The 19,969-nt window shown below is 40.4% G+C and overlaps 1 long non-coding RNA gene across 1 annotated transcript in view; it reads right to left on the bottom strand.

Moving 5' to 3' along the window:
- The window catches only part of LOC118695783 (uncharacterized), an 83,540-nt gene that overhangs the window by 7,156 nt on the left and 56,415 nt on the right, over nt 1–19,969 (bottom strand). Inside the window, exons 7-8 of the long non-coding RNA XR_004981584.2 lie at nt 18,914–19,067; nt 8,417–8,511 (exon numbers count right to left, since the gene is read on the bottom strand). This is a non-coding gene — a long non-coding RNA (uncharacterized LOC118695783). The remainder of the gene's footprint in view (nt 1–8,416; nt 8,512–18,913; nt 19,068–19,969) is intronic.

The following is a 19,969-nucleotide window of genomic DNA, read 5'->3' as shown; positions in this document are numbered from 1 at the left end:
TGGTGGAAAAAGAATGGCTTTATAAAACAGTTTGAATTTGTCACTATTTAATTTCAGTCACTTTGTGAAACTGAGAGATTCCCAGCCTCCCTCCTCATCCTTGCTTTTCCTCAGAGCATCCATTTGTTTTTTTCCTTTCTGATGGGAATGGTTCAGTGCATCCATTTCAGATTTATCTCTGGCACCTTTTTAGCCACTTTTTGTCCTCTCAGATTTGCTGGAACAGCTCCTGGGCCATCTCAGTGTCTTTGGACCCCAAAATTTCCCTTTAGCTTCGAGCAGGGGTTTATCCACTCCCGTTTTATATAAGGAACAAGGCCTAAAATGTTCATAAAAACTAAAATTCATGGCTTGAGTTATAAATCTACTGAATATAAGAAAAACAAGCAGCTAAGTCTGGTTGCCCATCAGGAATTCAATGATTCTTAAAAAGGGTCTGGAGTGGAGGTGATGGGAGGGAGGAGCCACTGCTGATAAAACAGAAGAAATAATTTCAATTTCTTTCCATGTCTGCCCCAGAAACCTGATTCTTGAACTTATTTCCCCAGGAAACAGGGCCATGACATTGCACAAAGAGGCTAATTTCACCCTATAGCATCTACAGATTATTTGCCTGGGGAGAATACATTTTATATTTTAATGTATAAATCTAAATATGTGCAAGTGGGACTGCCTGGAGCACCAGCAGAGTCAGGGCAGCCAGGAGTTTTGTCTTATTTAAAGAGCAAATTAGAATGAAGGGGAGATGCATTCCCAAATATTTTGGATTTTGCTATGCTATGGGAAATTTCCAGACATGAGATTTCTTTTCTGTTCCAGTTTGCTGAAACCTTGCCAGCCCAACACCACAACTGGGAGTTTGTCCCTGAGTGAAGCCCGAGCGGACACAGAATTTACCCCAAAAATTCAGAAATTCTGAGCCTGGTTTCACAGCTAAATCCTCAAGCTGAGAAGAGGGAAAAGTGGGAATGAGAAGGAAAAAGTTGGTTAAAAGAGAGGGATGTGCTCTCCCATCTGTGCCTCAGATTGTTCATTTCCAAATATTGAGCTGCTCCACACCAGCTCATCCCTTGGCTGGGAATTGCAATCAATGTCCCCATCTCACTGTGTCCCTCATAGATTAAATTTGTATATGAATAATTTTATTAATTATATATTTTTATTTATTTATTTATTTATTTATTTATTAGGGTAATTTATTTATTTAAATTTTTAAAATTTATTTATAGTTTTATATAAAATTCTATACACTCCAACACACACACACACACACAGACAGAGAACTTCCCTCTCCTGGCACTCCCAAAGTTGTGGGGAGCAGCATTTCTGAGCTATAACCGATTTCTGAAATATAATTTATTTATTTTTATTTATTATTTTAATTTAATTCCTTTATTTAAGTATTTTAATTTATTCGTAATTTTATATAAAATTATATACACTCCAACACACATACACAGAGAACTTCCCTCTCCTGGCACTCCCAAAAGAGTGAGGAGCAGCATTTCTGAGCTATAATTTTTTTATTCTTATTTTTTATTATTTTAATTTTATTTCTTCATTTCAATATTTTAATTTATTTATTGTTTTTTATAGAATTCTATACCTTTAAACTCCTACACACATAGAGAGAGAATTTCCCTCTCCTGGCGTTCCCAAAGATGAGAGGAGCAGCATTTCTGAACTATAATTTATTTAATTTTATTATTTTAATTAATTTATTTAATTTTAATTTATTATTTTAATTAATTAATTTATTTAAATATTTTAATTTATTTATAATTTCATATAAAATTCTACTCTTTTAAACTCCAATACATGAACACAGAGAGAGAACTTCCCTCTTCTGGCGTTCCCAAAAAAGTGAGGAGCAGCATTTCTGAGCTGTAATTTATTTCTGAACTAGAATTTATCTATTATTTTAATTTTATTTCTTTAAATATTTTAATGCATTTATAACTTTAAAATAAAATTCTATACTTTTAAACTCCAACACTTGAACACAGAGAGAGAAGCTCCTTCTCCTGGCGCTCCCAAAGACAAGAGGAGCAGCATTTCTAACTTATTTCTGAACTATAATTTATTTATTTGTGTTTGTTATTTTAATTTTATTTATTTCTTTAAATATTTTAATTTTTTAATAATTTTATATAAAATTACATACACTCCAACACACGTACACAGAGAGAACTTCCCTCTCCTGGCACTCCCAAAGACGAGAGGAGCAGCATTTCTGAGCTATAATTTATTGAATTTTTCTTTTTAATTATTTTAGCTTTATTTATTTATTTCAGTATTTTAATTTATTTATTATTTTTTATAAATTTCTATACCTTTAAACTCCAACACACAGAGGGAGAGAACTTCCCTCTCCTGGCATTCCCAAAGATGAGAGGATCAGCATTTCTGAGCTATAATTTATTTAATTTTTATTTATTATTTTTATTTATTTATTTATTTAAATCTTTTAATTTATTTATAATTTTATATAAAATTCTCCTCTTTTAAACTCCAATACATGAACACAGAGAGAGAACTTCCCTCTCCTGGCGTTCCCAAAGACGTGAGGAGCAGCTCTGAGCCTGGGGAATGAAATTATCTTATTTTTAACTGTCTGCTCAACTTTCAGACAGAAAATCCAGATGAAATCCTGCAGAACCCCATCATCATCATCATCATCATCATCATCATCATCATCATCATCATCATCATTTACTCCCGAGGTTGCTGTGCTTGGAATTCCAGCTATGGCAAGAATTCTGTAGCTATGGCAGAGATTTAGAGATGGCACCAGTGGAGCACTCAGGGCCCCATTCATGGAGCCATGAGTCACTCTGGCCTCCCACCCCAGCTCATCCCAGTCCTTGCAGAGCTTCCACGTGCAAATGATTTCACTCTGCTCAATGCATCTGATTGAGGAGGGTGCAGAAATAGATTGAACTCATTGGTTAAAAATAAATAAAAAAAAAAGGCTGAAAAGACTGAAAAAAAAATCCCTCAAATTTGTCACTGTTTCATTCCACTCCTTGCACTCACTTTGTGAAACTGAGAGATTCCCAGCCTCCCTCCTCATCCTTGCTTTTCCTCAGAGCATCCATTTGTGTTTTTTTCCTTTCTGATGGGAATGGTTCAGTGCATCCATTTCAGATTTATCTCTGGCACCTTTTTAGCCACTTTTTGTCCTCTCAGATTTGCTGGAACAGCTCCTGGGCCATCTCAGTGTCTTTGGACCCCAAAATTTCCCTTTAGCATCGAGCAGGGGTTTATCCACTCCCGTTTTATATAAGGAACAAGGCCTAAAATGTTCATAAAAACTAAAATTCATGGCTTGAGTTATATGAATATATAACAAACATATGAAATATGTTTGTTATATATTGGGTATAACAAACAAACAAACAGCAAAGCAGCAGAAAAACAAACAGCAAAATCTGGTTGCCCATCAGAATTCAATGATTCTTAAAAAGGGTCTGGAGTGGAGGTGATGGGAGGGAGGAGCCACTGCTGATAAAACAGAAGAAATAATTTCAATTTCTTTCCATGTCTGCATTTTCCACAAGCATCAGAGCCATGTCAGAACAGAGAAGCAAAACATGAGCACTACTGGGAGGATTTTCTTACTGCCCAGCGAGCCAGGAGAATAAAATATTTCAGAATACCACACTTGAGCAGCAATTCTGGGCAGATAATTTCAGTGGTGCTCTACAAGAGGCTTAAAAGCTTCCCTTAATATGCACTTTACAACTGTGGCAGACTAATGATGGTGCAAGACCACAAAATATTCCCCAAATCATTTCCCTAATGACCTAAAGCTTTCAGATGGGCTGGTGGTGTTTGCTGGGTGTGATTTCAATGAGGATTGAGTTGAAAATTAAAGATTGAGCCAGAGCAAGAGCTGTCACCTGTCTCTCAGGAATGCACCTGTATTACAAACAGTGCAGAATGCCTGCACAGCAAAGGCAGGATGATTTTGGGGTCAATACTCACTCAATCTAGGCAGAGCACATCCAAATATTGGGTTTTACCATGCTCCACAGCTGGAATACAAAGTTTTTAGGGATAGACTGGTTCCCAGCCTGTGGAGGTTTGAACTGCTGCCATTCCATCCAGGTGAACTGGGACATTTTACAAAATACTCTGAATTTTTTAACTGAGAGATCTCAGCACAAACGGCTATTTTACCTTCTCTGTGTCCTTTCGAGCTCCTTCCTGACTGCTGGGTGCATGGCTGGGATTGCTGGGTCTGTGGCTGGGATTTTGGGGTGCCTGGCTGGGATTTTGGGGTGCCTGGCTGGGATTTTGGGGTGCCTGGCTGGGATTTTGGGGTGCATGGATGGGATTTTGGGATGCATGGCTGGGATTCCTGGGTGCGTGGTTGGGATTCCTGGGTGCGTGGTTGGGATTTTGGGGTACGTGGCTGGGATTTCTGCAATTTCTGCAAAACTGGAGCAGAGCACCCTTGGAAGTCATTGCTCTTCTGTCAGGTTTAGAGCAGGCTTGAAATTTAAAAAGTCTCAGAAGTTGTTGGGAACAAGGAAGGCACAGAGTCACAACTGTACCCAAGGCACACGAGCTGTCCTTTCACTGGACACCATTCCATAATTCCTTGGACGTTCGCAGTTTCCTTTATGACACGTGCAAGCATCAGTGCCTTTTTTTTGCTCTTTATCCCTAATAAATCCCAGCAAATTTGGAACCCATCTCACATTTCCTTGGGCATTGTCCCCCAAGGCCTCCTCATGGCAAGGAGAGTTCTGTGCCCTCCACACCCGTGGTCCATGAGGGAGAGCAGGGATGGAAGTGGGGTGGGCCATCCCCTGTCCATGAATTCCCCAGGGATGGAAGGGGAAGTTCTCCTCTCCATAAATTCCCCAGGGATGGAAGTGGGGTGGGCCATCCTCTCTCCATGAATTCCCTCAGAGGGATGGAAGTGGAAGTGGAAGTGGAAATTCTCCTCTCCATTAATTCCCTCCCAGGGATGGAAGTGGAAGTGGAAGTTCTCCTCTCCATGAATTCCCTCCCATGAATTCCAGCGGGGTGTGCCATCCCCTCTCCATGAATTCCTTCCCAGAGATGGAAGTGGAAGTTCTCCTCTCCATGAATTCCCTCAGAGGGATTGAATTGGGGTGTGCCATCCCCTCTCCATGAATTCCCCAGGGATGGAAGTGGAAGTTCTCCTCTCCATGAATTCCCTCCCAGGGATGGAATTGGGGTGTGCCATCCCCTCTCCATGAACTCCTTCCCAGGGATGGAAGTGGAAGTTCTCCTCTCCATGAATTTCCTCCCATGAATTCCAGCGGGGTGTGCCGTCCCCTCTCCATGAATTCCCTCCCAGGCTATTTCTGGTCCCTCACTTCTCGCTCAGGGACCCCAAACAAGGCCAAAGTTTCCATTTCCCTATCTCAGGACAAACACTCTGCTGGGAGGTGGATTGTTTCTTTTGCATTTCACATTCCAGTGGAAACATTCCCTGAAAAACAGTGGCTATCTCCCTGGCTGTCCAGAGGCTGAACTGAATAAAAACTGGGACTGCCACCCAAGGAAAACAGGACATTTTTGCGCCTCCACTGCTCAAGCTGGGAGAAACAAAACCAGCAATTAAAGGCAGCTCTCAGGGCGAGCCACCTTCCTTTTTTCCTTCCTCCTCTCCTCATTTACAGCTCCTGAGCTGTTCCTTTCCTCGTTGCAAAAGGTCCAGGACTGTAACAGTGCCACGTTCTCCTGGAAATCTCCTTAAATGGCACATGATGGAAGCCATATGATGGGAGCTTAATTACACAGGGGGCATATGGAAGGCATATGACACGGGGACATATGGAAGGCATATGATGGAAGGGCATCCGAGGACATATGATGGGAGTCTAATTAATTGACAATACATTCCTCTCATCAGGGGGAGAGCTGGAATGCTGTTTTGTTCACAGGGAAAATATGCACATTGAATTATGTTCACCACTGGCCATTCTCCTTTTTTAATTATGGTTCCTTGGGTTTTGGAGCGGGATGGGTCTTTTCATTTACGCCCCACGGATTTAACGTCGAGTTGGGTTTGACAGGATTTGTTATAAATAATCATCAGTTTTGAACCTTCTGAAGTTTGGAGTGTGAAGAGCAAATCTGAAACATTACCACCAAAAAAAATAAGAAAATAAGAAAAGCCTGTTCTTGTTTGGGATTATTCACAAAACTGCTCCTAAAGAGTCCCAAACAGGTTAAAAAACCACAGGAAAAAAAAAAAAAAAAAAACAAAAAAAGAAGAGCCTGTTCTTATTTGGGATTATTCATAAATAATAAATAATGCTCCTAAAGAAGTCCCAAACAGGTTAAAAAACAAACAAAAATAAAACCCCCAAAAACCAAAACCAACCAAACAAACAAAAAAACCCAACAAAAAGGAAGACCCCGTTCCTATTTAGAATTATTCACAAAGCTGCTCCTAGAGAAGTCCCAAAGAGGTTAAAAAAACTCCAAAAATCTCCATAAAAAGAGCATGTTCTTATTCGGGATTATTCACAGAGCTGCTGCTAAAGAAGTCCCAAACAGGTTAAAAAAACCCAAAAAAAGAAGAGCCTGCTCCTATTTGGGATTATTCACAAAACTGCTCCTAAAGAAGCCCCAAACAGGTTAACAAACCACAAAAAAAAAAAAAAAATCCCAATAAAGAAGAGCCTGCTCTTATTTGGGATTATTTACAAAACTGCTCTTAAAGAAGTCCCAAACAGGTTAAAAAACCCAACCCTCATGGAAAAAAAAAACCCCTCTGTGCTGGATGGGAATCAATGCAGCTGAAAATTTGCACTTCCATCTGCAGAAAGATTTATGGGGGGGAAATAAGGTAGTGCCTGGAACGTGCCAAGAAGATTCCTCATTTTTTAACTACCTGCATGTGTTTGGGGCATGTGCCTCCCTGAAACACAGAACAGCCTTGTGTTATCCCAGATCCTCCCCTTGTCCTGAGGAGCTGCAGAGCTATAAACCACGGCAGTGGTACCTGGAACCTCTTTGAAAGCAAAACGGGATCAAATCCCATTAATCCACTCTTGGAAGAACTCATAAGTGAGCCCTGAGTAACCCTCACAGCTTCTCTTTGCATTCAGCAAACAGGGATTTGCAGATATTTAAGTTTTTAAGGGCCATTTTACCAGAAAAAAAAAAAAAAACCCAAAAAAACCCAACAATTTTCTGGGTTATTTAGATACCTTGAAATATCATTATGGTGTTCACACTTTCAGATTAACCCAATGAAATTAACCCAGTGCCTGCTCTTTATTTTTCTTCACCAACTGAACAAGTTTAGGAAGAGACAGAGCCTCTAAATTCTGGGAACTCAGGAAACCTTGCCAGAATTACTCATCCAGAGAGTGAAAAGATTTAAGTTCAGGTCCTGGGCCCTGACCAAGGGTTGTGGCCACCACCTTCACCCAGGCCCCCAGAGGAGCTGAGCCCTGAGTGCTGCCAGCATCAAAATGTTCACTTTCCTTTTCCAACTTTAGGAGAGTTTCAAGGGTTTTTCAGGTCTCCAGTATTCAGGCAAATAAAACCATGGATTTCAGGAGCAGTTGGGTAAATGGGATGTTCCCAATTCCCTGCATTTTAGACCCGTAAAACACATCAGAAATGTGGGGGTTTTGGCCCCACAGCTTCTCCACAACATTTGGGGTGTTCCCCATTTCCTTCACCCAAACTGGTGGGACTAAGAAGCAAACTTCTGCTTTGAAACACTCCATTTTAATGTACAAAAACCCCTAAAAATCCCTAAAAATTTCAGCTGAGTGTATTCCCACTGGATATTCCCAAGGAACAGCTCTCCTGATTTAGGTACTTTCACCAAAACCCTCCAAGATTTTATCTGGAATAAATATCTGGATAAAGCCTCCAAGGCTTTATCTGGAATAAATATTCCCATTTCCCTGCAATTTAGACCTGTAAAACACATCAGAAATGTGGGGTTTTGGCCCCACAGCTTCTCCACAACATTTGGGATGTTCCCCATCTCCTTCATCTAAACTGCTGGGGGCGAGAAGCAAACCTCCGAAACACCCAAATTTAATGTACAAAACCCCCTAAAAATCCCTAAAAATTGCAGCTGACTGTATTCCCCACTGGACATTCCCAAGGAACAGCTCTCCTGAGTTAGGCACTTTCACCAAAACCCTCCAAGGTTTTATCTGGAATAAATACCTGGATAAGGCCTCCAAGGCTTTATCTGGAATAAAGATCTGGATAAAACCTCCAAGGCTTTATCTGGAATAAAGATCTGGATAAAACCTCCAAGGCTTTATCTGGAATAAAGATCTGGATAAAGTCTCCAAGGCTTTATCTGGAATCACCAGCCTTGTTTAACTCCCAGTGTAGGATTAACTGAGCCAATTAAAGATTAATGGAAAGGAGGGAAAAAAATACAGGATATTTTTACCTTTGGAGACTTCTGCTTGCTGACCATGCAGGCAGGAGCACTGAGAGGTTGCCATGGTGCTTTTTTGGGAATGTTAACACCACGCTGCTCCAGGGCTAATGAAGGAAGACAAACATCACTGGATTTGCTACAAACTCAATGAAACAGCACCAACAAGTCGAGAAAAAACGCTTCCAAAAATCAACATTTTCATAATTCTAGAGAGGCAGAAAGATTTCAAAAGGTTTTCCAGCTGGTCTTACCTGCCTTTTTCCTGTTCCAGGTGTCCAGAGCAAAGAGTGCTGAGGATTTTTGGTCGCTCCTCACGCCGGTGTGTGCAAGACCCAAGGAAAGCTAGGAGGTTGTACAGTTATCTCCCTTGGTGTAATTCTAAACTATACAACCTACTACCTCAACCTGGATGCATGCAGTCAAAAATTCATAACCTCAGGGGCTTCTAATTACACACAAAAAAAAAACAAAAAAAAAAAATCCAAAAAAAAAAAAGCCTCCAAATCCTCAGTGGTTTAATTTAGAGGGAATAAACTGCTGGGGGAAAAGACACCAAGCCCAAATTCAGCTCCCCACGATGGAAATGGGATAAGACACAACGAGCCAGGGTTATTCCTGCTGGATTTGGGTGAGATCATGGAGGTTTTCACACGAGATGGAATTTGATTTTCCCCTGGCCAAAATAATGGTGTTCCCCTTCCACAGCAGATTCAGAACATACACAGACATATTTATTTCTTAGAAAGCATTTCAAGAAGGCTTAGGGTGAAATTTGTCTTTTCCTTTCTGAACACGCCACGCTGACCTCGACCTTGGCTCCTGGATGTCTGAAGGATGTGCAGGAATGGGGCTGGGGGAGAACTGCAGAAGGGGCACAAACCCTGAGGTGAATTTGACCCTTGCACCAAAGGGTCCAAATGAACCATGCTGGGAAATCACCTCAGCAGGCAGCCACCTTCCCTTCACAAGCCACACATTCTAAACTTGTATTAATGCAATGCATTCATTCCCAGCCAAACAAGCAGGATGTCATCCTTGTGACTCACCCAGCACCCACCAAGGTAGCACTTAAAGCAGAAGACTTCCTGGGTTTTATTATTTTAATTTTAATTTTAATTTTAATTTTAATTTTTATTTTTATTTTTATTTTTATTTTATTTTTATTTTATTTTTATTTTTATTTTAAATGTATTATTATTATTATTATTATTATTATTATTATTATTATTATTATTATTATTATTATTATTATTATTATTATTATTATTATTATTATTACTATTATCATCCCCAAATGTGCTGGTGGGGCTGGAGCTGCCCCTCAACTGAGTCCAGTCCCTGGCACAGGAAGGAGATTCCAAGGGAATCAAACCTCAGGGATGAACATTGAGCTCTGCTGAATTCCCAAGACAAAGCAGAATTCCTGATGATGGAGAAGGCACTGCCCTGCCTTTACACCCCAATCAGAATTCAGCCTGCAACAGCAGGAGAACACGTTGGAAAAAATGCAAAATAATCTTTCTGTGATGTCTGAGTGCCCATGGTGCTGATGGTATCCCAATTTCTCATGATTCCATATTTAGTAAAGTTTACTTTGACCAAAGAGTGGAAATGCAGCATATTTGAGTTAGCAGCAGAGAGCACAGGCACTGTTAACTGTTTGATCAGCTGGAGCAGGGACCAAAGCACGGCTCTGGATAAGGAGCTGGATAAAGTCCCATTATTCGTGCCATTATTCGTGCCATTACTTGTGTCATTATTGGTGCCATTATTTGTGCCATTGTTTGTGCCATTATTTATTTGTGCCATTATTTGTGCTATTATTTGTGCCACTACTTGTGTCATTATTTCTGCCATTACTTCTGCCATTGTTTGCCATGGTTTGTGCCATTGTTTATTTGTGTCGTTATTTGTGCCATTGTTTCTGCCATTATTTATTTGTGCCATTATTTCTGCCATTACTTGTGCCATTATTTGTGCCATGATTTATTTGTGACAATATTTCTGCCACTATTGGTGCCATTATTTTGCCATTGTTTGTGCCATTATTTATGCCATTGTGCCATTATTTGTGCCATTGTTTGTGACATTATTTTGCCATTGTTTGTGCCATTATTTATGCCATTGTGCCATTATTTGTGCCATTGTTTGTGTCATTATTTCTGCCATTATTTATTTGTGTCATTATTTGTGCCATTATTTATTTGTGCCATTATTTCTGCCATTATTGGTGCCAGCATTTGTGCCATTATTTGTGCGATTTTTTGTGCCATTATTTATTTGTGCCATTATTTGTGCCACTGCTTGTGCCACTATTTGTGCCGTTATTTCTGCCACTATTTATTTCTGCCATTATTTATTTCTGCCATTATTTATTTCTGCCACTATTTATTTGTGCCATTATTTATTTCTGCCATTATTTGTGTCCCTTCGTGTCCCCTCATGTCCCCTCTCCGTGCCTGCTCTGGGCAGGAGCAGACCAGAGGCAGGCACAGCCCTTGTGACACTTCCCTATGGTGGCACCGAGCTCCCTGTTTGTTTTCTGGTGATTTTTGTCAATTATGTCTTTACCCAATTAGCACAATCACACCTAATTACGCAATTAGGGTGGATCTGTAATTGAATAACAATGCTGTGACACGTTATCGATGTCAGGGAGATTCTGCTGAACGCGTGGAGCTCTGTGCTCCTAAATCAGCTCACGGGGCCCCAGTGCCTTTTGCTGGGACCCCTTTTAGGCCTCTTGCTGTTTCAGAGTCCCAGAAATGATTTCACCCTTCTGGGGACAAAAGGGAATCTCTGGCCCAGCCCAGCCTTATTCTAAAGCTCCAGTGTAATTAAAAAATTGTGTTTTTTCTCTGCCTGGAACTCTCTGGTTCCTGAAGGAAACGTGACTCCAGCTGCTGTCCTAGCACAGAAATGCTGGCATTCACATCCACTGAATATTTTTTTTTTTCCAAAAAGAGACAGAATTCCACTGGAGAATTCTTCTCAGGCTCCCCAGCTCTGGAGCTCCCACCTGCCCACGGCACCAACCCCAGCAGACACCAGGACCAAGCTTTAGTCTGCGCTGGGAAGTTTTCACTCCTCACTGGTTTTACTCCTGCTCCCTTCACTGGCTTCAGGTGAGAGAAAAATCCACAAAGTTCCTTCCCCTTCTCACATTTCCTGCTGAATTTCCCCCAGGAGCGAGGTGAGAATCCCAACCTAGAGCTGGTTTTGGGAACTGCCTGGTTGGAATATCCCATTCTTTTCAACCAGTGGAAAGCAGCAATTCAGTCACAGAGAAAAGCAGGGATGCAGAGGGCAGAATATTCCCAAAAAATGCCATAAAACAGTGCCTGATGCATGAATCCCCTGCTCTAAATCACACTTTATGTGCATTTGCAGACCTACTGACTTGGAGCAGGATTCCAGCCATGGGCACTCACTATGGAAAGGTGAATTTTGTCCCATTATAATCAGGAAAATCATCAGCTGAGGGGTGCAGAGGGCAGAATATTCCCAAATAATTATTATATATTATATATCTTATATTTTATATATATATATATATATATATATATATATATATATATATATATATATATATATGTATAAAATATCTTATATTAGATATATATTATATTAATATCTATAATACATATTATAGATATAAGAACATTAGAATAATATAAGAATATTCTCAAATAATTATTATATATTATGTATCTTATATATAATATATATATTAATATCTATAATATATATAATAGATATAAGAATATTAGAATAACATAAGAATATTCCCAAATAATGCCCTAAACCAGTGCCTCATGCATGAATCCCCTGCTCTGCATCACACCTTATCTGCGTTTATAGACTTTGAACAGGATTCCAGCAATGGGCACGCCCTATGGAAAGCTGAATTTTGTCCCATTCTAATCAGGAAAATCATCAGCTGAGCTTTGGCTCTGCCCCTTTGGGGCTGTGACTGATGCAGAAGAAGGAGGAGCTCACCTTCAGCTTCCCTCTCAGAGCCCAGGCAGGGCCTGCCGAGGAGGGGGTGGCAAACCAGAAACCACCCCCAAAGCAAATGCCCTTCCTGAAGTCATTGAGCAAAAAATAAATACAAAAACCCCACAAATGCCATGGTTCCAGCTGGAGGGCTGAGATCCCACTTGCCAAATTTCAGCCTGGAGTGATCTTTCCTTTTTATTGGTTTTTTGTCAGACAGGAGGGGGTTTTTCCACACTGGAAAGGCTTGACACGATTCCTGCTGCTCACCTCGTTCCTTCAGCTTTGTTTGGGGAAATTTTCTTAGAACTTGGTTGTAATGAGGAACCTCAAGAGGTCCAAAGGTTTACCCAGCTCAGAGAGCTCTCCCAGAATTCTGGCAAACACCCTAAAAAGGGCTGGGAGTCCAAGAGGCTGCAAAGTAGGGAGAGAAACCTCATCTGGGCTCAGCAGAAATCCAGAGCAAGTAAATATTTTGAAAGCTCTCCAAAATTTTTCAGCTCATGACAAAAACCTTGCCTCAGCTTTCAGCCGGGGTTGCAGCAATCTGAAGGTTTGCTCAATATTGCATTTCAATCTCTGGGTTTTTCTAGGGGAAAGGTGGCTGAGCTCTCACTCCTGAAACAAATGTGATTTTTGGGAGGAGCTGGAGCATCAGCCCTGGGTGAGAGAACAGAACCTCACAGCTTCTCTTTGCATTCAGCAAACAGGGGTTTGAAGATATTCAAGTTTTTAAGGGCCATTTTACCAGAAAAAAAAAAAAAAAACAACACAAATTTCTGGGTTATTTAGATACCTTGAAATATCATTATTGTGTTCACACTTTTAGATTAACCCAATGAAATTAACCCAGTGCCTGCCCACGCTGATCTAAGGGGGAAAGTGGCCCAAGTCATAAATGCTGATGGCTCCAAATGACCCCAAAACATTTTTTAAATTATTTTTTGGTTTATCCCAGGCCTGCTTTGTGACTGAAACCCTGCACAGCATGATCTGGACCTGGAGCCAAGGCTGGGCTCAGCTGCATGTGAAAAACGAAGGAGCTGAAGGAAGCTGAACCAACACCTCCAGGGTGGATTGCTGGGGCTGGATTTCACCATGAAGCTGCCAAAATCCAACCAGGCCCAGCTCAGGGAATGCCACCCCTGCAGTGCTCCTGAGCAGGTGCCTTGGATCCCTCCCCTAAAAACCCTCCCCTCATTTTCCCCCTTTATTTCCTCCCCTACTGATTAGAAGCAAATAAACAAAAAGAGAGGGAGGAGGCGGGGGAGGAAAAAAAAAAAACCAAATAAAAAATCAGATTACTGAAATAACCAGAATACTGAAATTTATCTGCTTTTTAAGAGTTGAACCAGATTTGATGATCTGAATAAGAGAATTTGGATAGGGTTCAAATTCCAGGGTGCACAATTCCATTCTGCTTATCACGGATCCCATTTGCCACTGCATATGGTTCTCCTAATTATTTTGTGCTCCTCTGCCGACAGGGGCTCACTGTGCTCCTCACCAGGCTGGGGAAGGAGGCAACACACGAATAAATTCCACTTTTCATGCCTCAGTGGGGACCACGAGACATCCCTGGCTGCAGGAGACCTTACAGGTGTTCTCAGGGAGCAAGGGGAGTGAGAAATGGTCAGGGAGAAATGGCACAGTGATATTTTGAGGGAGGAAAAGATTTACCAAATATTAGAATTTAGTTTTTTTTTTAGAAAAAGAGGAGATTTGGGTAACCTTTGCTTCCTCAGAGAAGAACTTCTGCTGCTTTCAAGTCTAACCCTGGCCAAACAAGCCCAGCAAAACCTCCCCAGATGCAGCCACACAGGAGGGTTTTGGGGATTTTTTAACCTTTAAAGCAGCCACTCTGCCCATTTCCAGAGAAAGGAGCTGCATTAATGAAGGCACCGATTTTTGGAAAGGATTTTGGGACATTTTGGGGTAATTCCCACATCCAGGTGCTCTGGTTTGACCCCAGCAGTGCCTCTTGAAGTCTCCCTGCAGCCTCCAGGTGGGTGAAGGGCTCTGCTCTCAGCACCTCATATAATATATAATATATAATATATAATATATAATATATAATATATAATATATAATATATAATATATAATATATAATATATAATATATAATATATAATATATAATATATAATGTAGAATATATAATGTAGAATATATAATGTAGAATATATAATGTAGAATATATAATGTAGAATATAGAATATGTATAATGTATAATAGATCATAGATAATATTATATATATAATATGTAATACAATATTATATATATAATGTATAGCAATATATTAGAATATATGAGATATAATACATAATATTAATTATATGTCATGTATAACATATAATATATTCTCTATAATGCATAATAATGAATTATACTCGTTATTATGCATTATATAATGAATAGTAATTTTTAAAGGGGGAAATAATAATAATTTTAAAAAACCCCTTGTAAGCACAGGTTTTATTGGGTTTATTGGATAGGCTGAGCTCAGAGAAGCTGAGCTGATGCTGCTGTTCCTTCCATCCTCCCTGCCCAAGGCTTCCCTGAGCCTGTCCCACAAAGCTGAGCCACAGCACACCCCAAACTCACCCCAAAAAACCAGGAGCAATCAGCAAACATGTGAAACGCACCTTAAAACGAAATGCACTTTAAAACTCAACGAGAACAGGTTTTACTGGATAAGCTGAGCTCAGAAAAGCTGAGCTGCTGGTGCTGCCAGAGGTGCCCTCCTTCCCTGAGCCTGTCCCACAAAGCTGAGCCACAGCAAACCCCAAACTCACCCAAAAAAAGCCTGGAGCAATCAGCAAACACGCTCAGCCTCGGAAATAACTCCCTGCTCCTGCTCCCAGCAGCTCACCCCACTTCTGCTGCCACTTCTCTGGAGTTTCCTTTCTAAGCACCCAGCTGTGTTTAGACCAAGCCTCTCACCAAAAGGAGGTAAAAAAAAATAAAATTCAGATATTGATTAGCAGGTCCCAATTTATTCGGAGAGAAATTGCACTAAAGAGAAGAAAAAAAGAAATCTATTTCTTCTTTCCTCTTTTATGGTTCAATTATTGATTTCCTCATTAAAAAAAAAAAGAAAAAAATCAAACCAAATGGGGCGGGGGGGGGGCTCATTTTGGGACATATCTGACCCAATTCCCCTGCCAGGGGTCCTTTGGCACTCTCCAGGCAAAGCCACCTGAAGTGCCAGAACATCCTTGACCACTCCAGAACATCCTTGACCACTCCAGAATATCCTTGACCACTCCAGACCATCCTTGACCACTCCAGATCATCCCTGACCACTCCAGATCATCCTTGACCATTCCAGAACATCCTTGACCACTCCAGACCATCCTTGGCCACTCCAGATCATCCTTGACCACTCCAGATCATCCTTGACCAATCCAGAACATCCTTGACCAATTCCAGGCTTTTCTCAGCCCATTCTACCCCAAATGGCTTCACAGAGGAGGGACACCCGACAGAAATATGGATTTTACTGGGTTTTCCCAGCTCATTTCTCATTGAAGCTCAGACTAAACGAGCCCAGGCTTCCCCTGGAGTCAGCACGTGGGAACCCAACCAAGGTGATGAACATTCACAGCATTTAAAAAACCAACCTCAGAGCTGCCCAGACTATTCATAAATCTTCTGGGAGAACAATTTTTTACTGTCCCAACCTCCTCCTGCTGCCATGGTGAGCTCCTGCTCATCCCACCACGGATGGAGCAACCTCAAAATCCCCAAGGGGAGCTTGGCTCCAGGTGCCTGTTCTGGGTAAAATCTCACCACAGAACAGTCCAGGGGCAAGAGTGCTGCTGGAAACGACTCATCAGCTTTCATTCCTTGATTTCCCATCCAAAGATATGGGGAATATTGAGGAACAGCTTTTCTACCCAACTTTGCATCACACAGGGCACCAAAATCCAATTTTTTCCCCCTTTTTTTAATCCTAGTTTCAGCATACAGGGAGAAAGAAAAGTGGTTGGACTTCCCTGACTTCATTTTAATATAAATGTTTAATACAACTTCTATAATAAATAGAAAACACATAGAAAACCCTGGAAATTCAGCAAAGAGAGGGGAAAAAAATCCCTTTTTTGGCCTACAGCAGCGTATGTCAAAAGCAGCCAAGTTCAAACCAGAGAAATTTAAAAGTGGAAATGCAGAGCAAATCTTTGGTGGAATTAACACTGAAAGCTGCTGGAAAGAAATAGTCAGACTTTATTTTGAGTTTACAGCCTAATTATTTTCATATAGACTCTGTACATTGAGGTTTTAAAAAAATGACTTCTTCCAAAATAATTGTTCCACTCTCCCAACTTTAAAGTTTTTTTTTTACTTTTCCACAGCAGCCCTTGCACTGCCTGCTCCCATGGGTTTTTTCCTGTCCTATCCTTTCTTTTGGATTTTCCAGCATGATTCTTTTCTCTTAAAAACTATTTGAAAAGACACAAACACCAAGAAATTGGGAGGAATGGGGTTCTATAATAAAATGATTCCAAGTTCCTGGATATAAAGGAGGAGAAGTGATTGTTCCTCTCACAAATTCCTGGACTGAGCAAGGGAAGAATAACTCCATGTTGCAAATGGAATAAATGAATTTATTTTCATAAATGAAATATTTCAAATATTATAAATGAAATTATTTCATTAATGAAATAGAAATAAATGAAATTGTTTCATAAAAGAAATGAAACTATAAATGAAATTATTTAATCTGCTCCAGAATCAACACAAGAATGCTCCCTATCACAGCCCCATCACCAGAGCAGGGCAGGCCATGGGTGGGATTAAATTTCTTCATCCTGATGTCAAAATCAACTCCCCCCATCCCCTTTTCCTCAGCACCACGAAGCAAAGTCCCCTTTGGGCACTTAAAGCTGAGGGAGAGATTTGCAGCTCCACTTTTATATTCCTCTAAATAAAAATAAAAATAAAAAAATAAAAATAAAAAATAAAAAATAAAAAATAAAAAATAAAAATAAAAATAAAAATAAAAATAAAAATAAAATAAAAATAAAATAAAATAAAAATAAAAAATAATAAAAATAAATAAAAATAATTAAAATTAATAAAAATAATTAAAATTAATAAAAATTAATAAAATTTAATAAAAATAAATGAAAATAAATGAAAATAAATAAAAATAAAAGAGGGAGGAGGGGGAAAAAGAAGGGAAGAGTGAAGAATATTTGAAGTGCAGCAGCATCCCAGGGTGCTCTTGCCAGCCAGCCCCAGACCTATAGATACAAGCTTGTGTGGAATATGAGCACAAGTTCGGATCTACGGGTTTGTGGCAGCAGGCAGGGATTCCTGCTGGCACTGACAGGGTTTGGGGTCACATTTAGGGGGGATGGAAAGAGAAAAAAACCTTTCTGCAAGTGGAATTTCTGGGTTTTAGCCAGGAGCTTTCGTTGTCTCCAAGCCCCTCTTTGGAGGGTGGGAGTGGATTCTTGATTTTGTCCTGATATAAAGCCACAGATTCCTGCCCTCCCATGAGAGCCTCATGAAAATCAGCAACATAAAAGAAAATGAAATTTCAAACCAACCAAAATAAAGCTGATCTGTGGTTCTTCCTCACAAGCACTTTGCTGGACAGAATTTCTGGTGACTGCACAGCACTGAGGTTAACAGGAATTGGATTAACAGGCAGCACTGGAGGTACATCACTAAAACAGGGTGGGAAACGATCCAACAGCAAAATTTTGGAATACAAACAGAATTCCAACACACAGCCACCCCCCCACCCTGCAAAAAGCTGTTTCCATTCTGGCAGCCTGGCTAAACAACTGCCTGAGAGTTGTTTTAACTTTCAGAGAAGTCATTACTGGGCTGGGGTTCTACTTTAATTCTATTTTTAAAGGCCAAAAACAAAACCCCTGTCACTGTGCTGAACAAGCTGGCACTTCCCCCTAACCTCAACCCTGCATTTCTGCCACACAGACAAATATAAAAGTTCTTTAGGATTTCTCTAATAAAGCTTGAAAAGCAAAGTTTTGCCGCCGCAAGCAGGAGGGGTCCCCTCCTTCCCCTGAGGTTTCCAAGTTTTCTTCCCTGTGGAAGGAATATTTCCCATTTTATTGGTGGGGAAAAGCAGCCTGGCTGTGAGCTCCACATGGAGCTGGTGGACAAAATCACTTGCTCAGAGTGTCACCGATTTTTCACTTCTTTTCCTTCAGGAGACAAACCAGATTAATGCAAGTTAATATTATCCTCTGTAAAATCAAACAGGCACCACTTGGAAAAGAATTTTGCTATTTGGATGCTGTTAGAACCCTCTTCTTTTATTTTTTTAATTTTTTTTTTTTTTGGTTCAGGTTCTTAAAATAAATCGCTTCAACCTTTCCAGCCTGGTAAATATGCAATTATAAAATACAAATTTTTCCTTTATTTAGAATCGCTGGGTGGCAAGGAACTCCTGTTATGGATGTTAAACTTTCACCATCTGCCCAAAGGTTATCTAAATTCATCCTCCAACCTTACATCCCTCTGCTGACACTCACCTTAGAAGCATCCAGCTTTTCCCAAAGTTTTCAGCAGCCAAAAATCCGTTGCTGCAGCATCTTTGAAAATTGAATTTTCGGGGGGAGAAAACTCAGTCCCTGCAGTGGTGGAGGCTGGAGCGGGGCAGGGATTGTGCCCTCCTTGGGAACAGAGCTGCAAATGGAACACAACAAATGTTACCCAGCCAAAAATAACCCCAAGCCTCCAGCACAAAGCTCATTTATTGCAGGGAACCTGAGGTTAAAATCCAGGTTGTCCAACAGGGCCTAAAGGTGCAATTTTGGGGTCAGCTGTTGCTGGGTGCACCAGGATTTCTCCCTGTTAAAGGGAATTTTGCCCTCAGCCTCACTGTGTTGTGAAAAACACCATCAGATGGTTTCTTTATATTCAGTATATTCATTTGCACCCTAATGGTGGGAAATTAATTTGGAAAGAATTTTTAAAAGTTGAATGGAAGGTTTATGTGGTGTGGTTTCTAGAAAGTTTGGTTTGGTACGTACGGTGTATAAGGTTTGTATGGTGTATAAGGGTTAGATGGTGTATAAGGTTTACATAGTATGGTTTATAATAGAAGGTTTATATGGTTTTTATAGAAGGTTTCTATTTGTATGTAAATTTTTGAGATAAGAAATATTGATTTAGAAATGTTATAGAATAGGATAGTCAAACAAAAAAAGCTTAACCTGACATGCAATGTTCTTTACATTCAGTTATGTGTATGAAGTCAGCTAATTTGAATGTCTCTGGTAGAAAAACATTTGATTCTTTTATATGAGATGATCTCACTGAAATCATCATGAGGTTACATTTTCCTCGCTTTATCTATTTCCAAAACCATTTTTTTCCTTTTCCATTAATTCCCGGGCCAATCTCCTTTCCCTGGGACAGGTTAAATCCATGAAAAAACCCAAGCTGTGGAATTTGGGCGGCTTTTGCACGGGACACGTGTCCCCAGCTCTGCCTGGAGGGGACACCCGGAGCCAGGGCTTCGAGGAGCCTTGCACATGCTCCAGGAAATGTGGGATTTGTTGGGAAAACCCTCCCTTTTCCTGCTG

Source organism: Molothrus ater, chromosome 22, assembly GCF_012460135.2.
Source record: "Molothrus ater isolate BHLD 08-10-18 breed brown headed cowbird chromosome 22, BPBGC_Mater_1.1, whole genome shotgun sequence".
In the NCBI taxonomy this organism is placed as follows: Eukaryota; Metazoa; Chordata; class Aves; order Passeriformes; family Icteridae; genus Molothrus; species Molothrus ater.
This window is presented reverse-complemented; position numbering and strand designations above follow the sequence as displayed.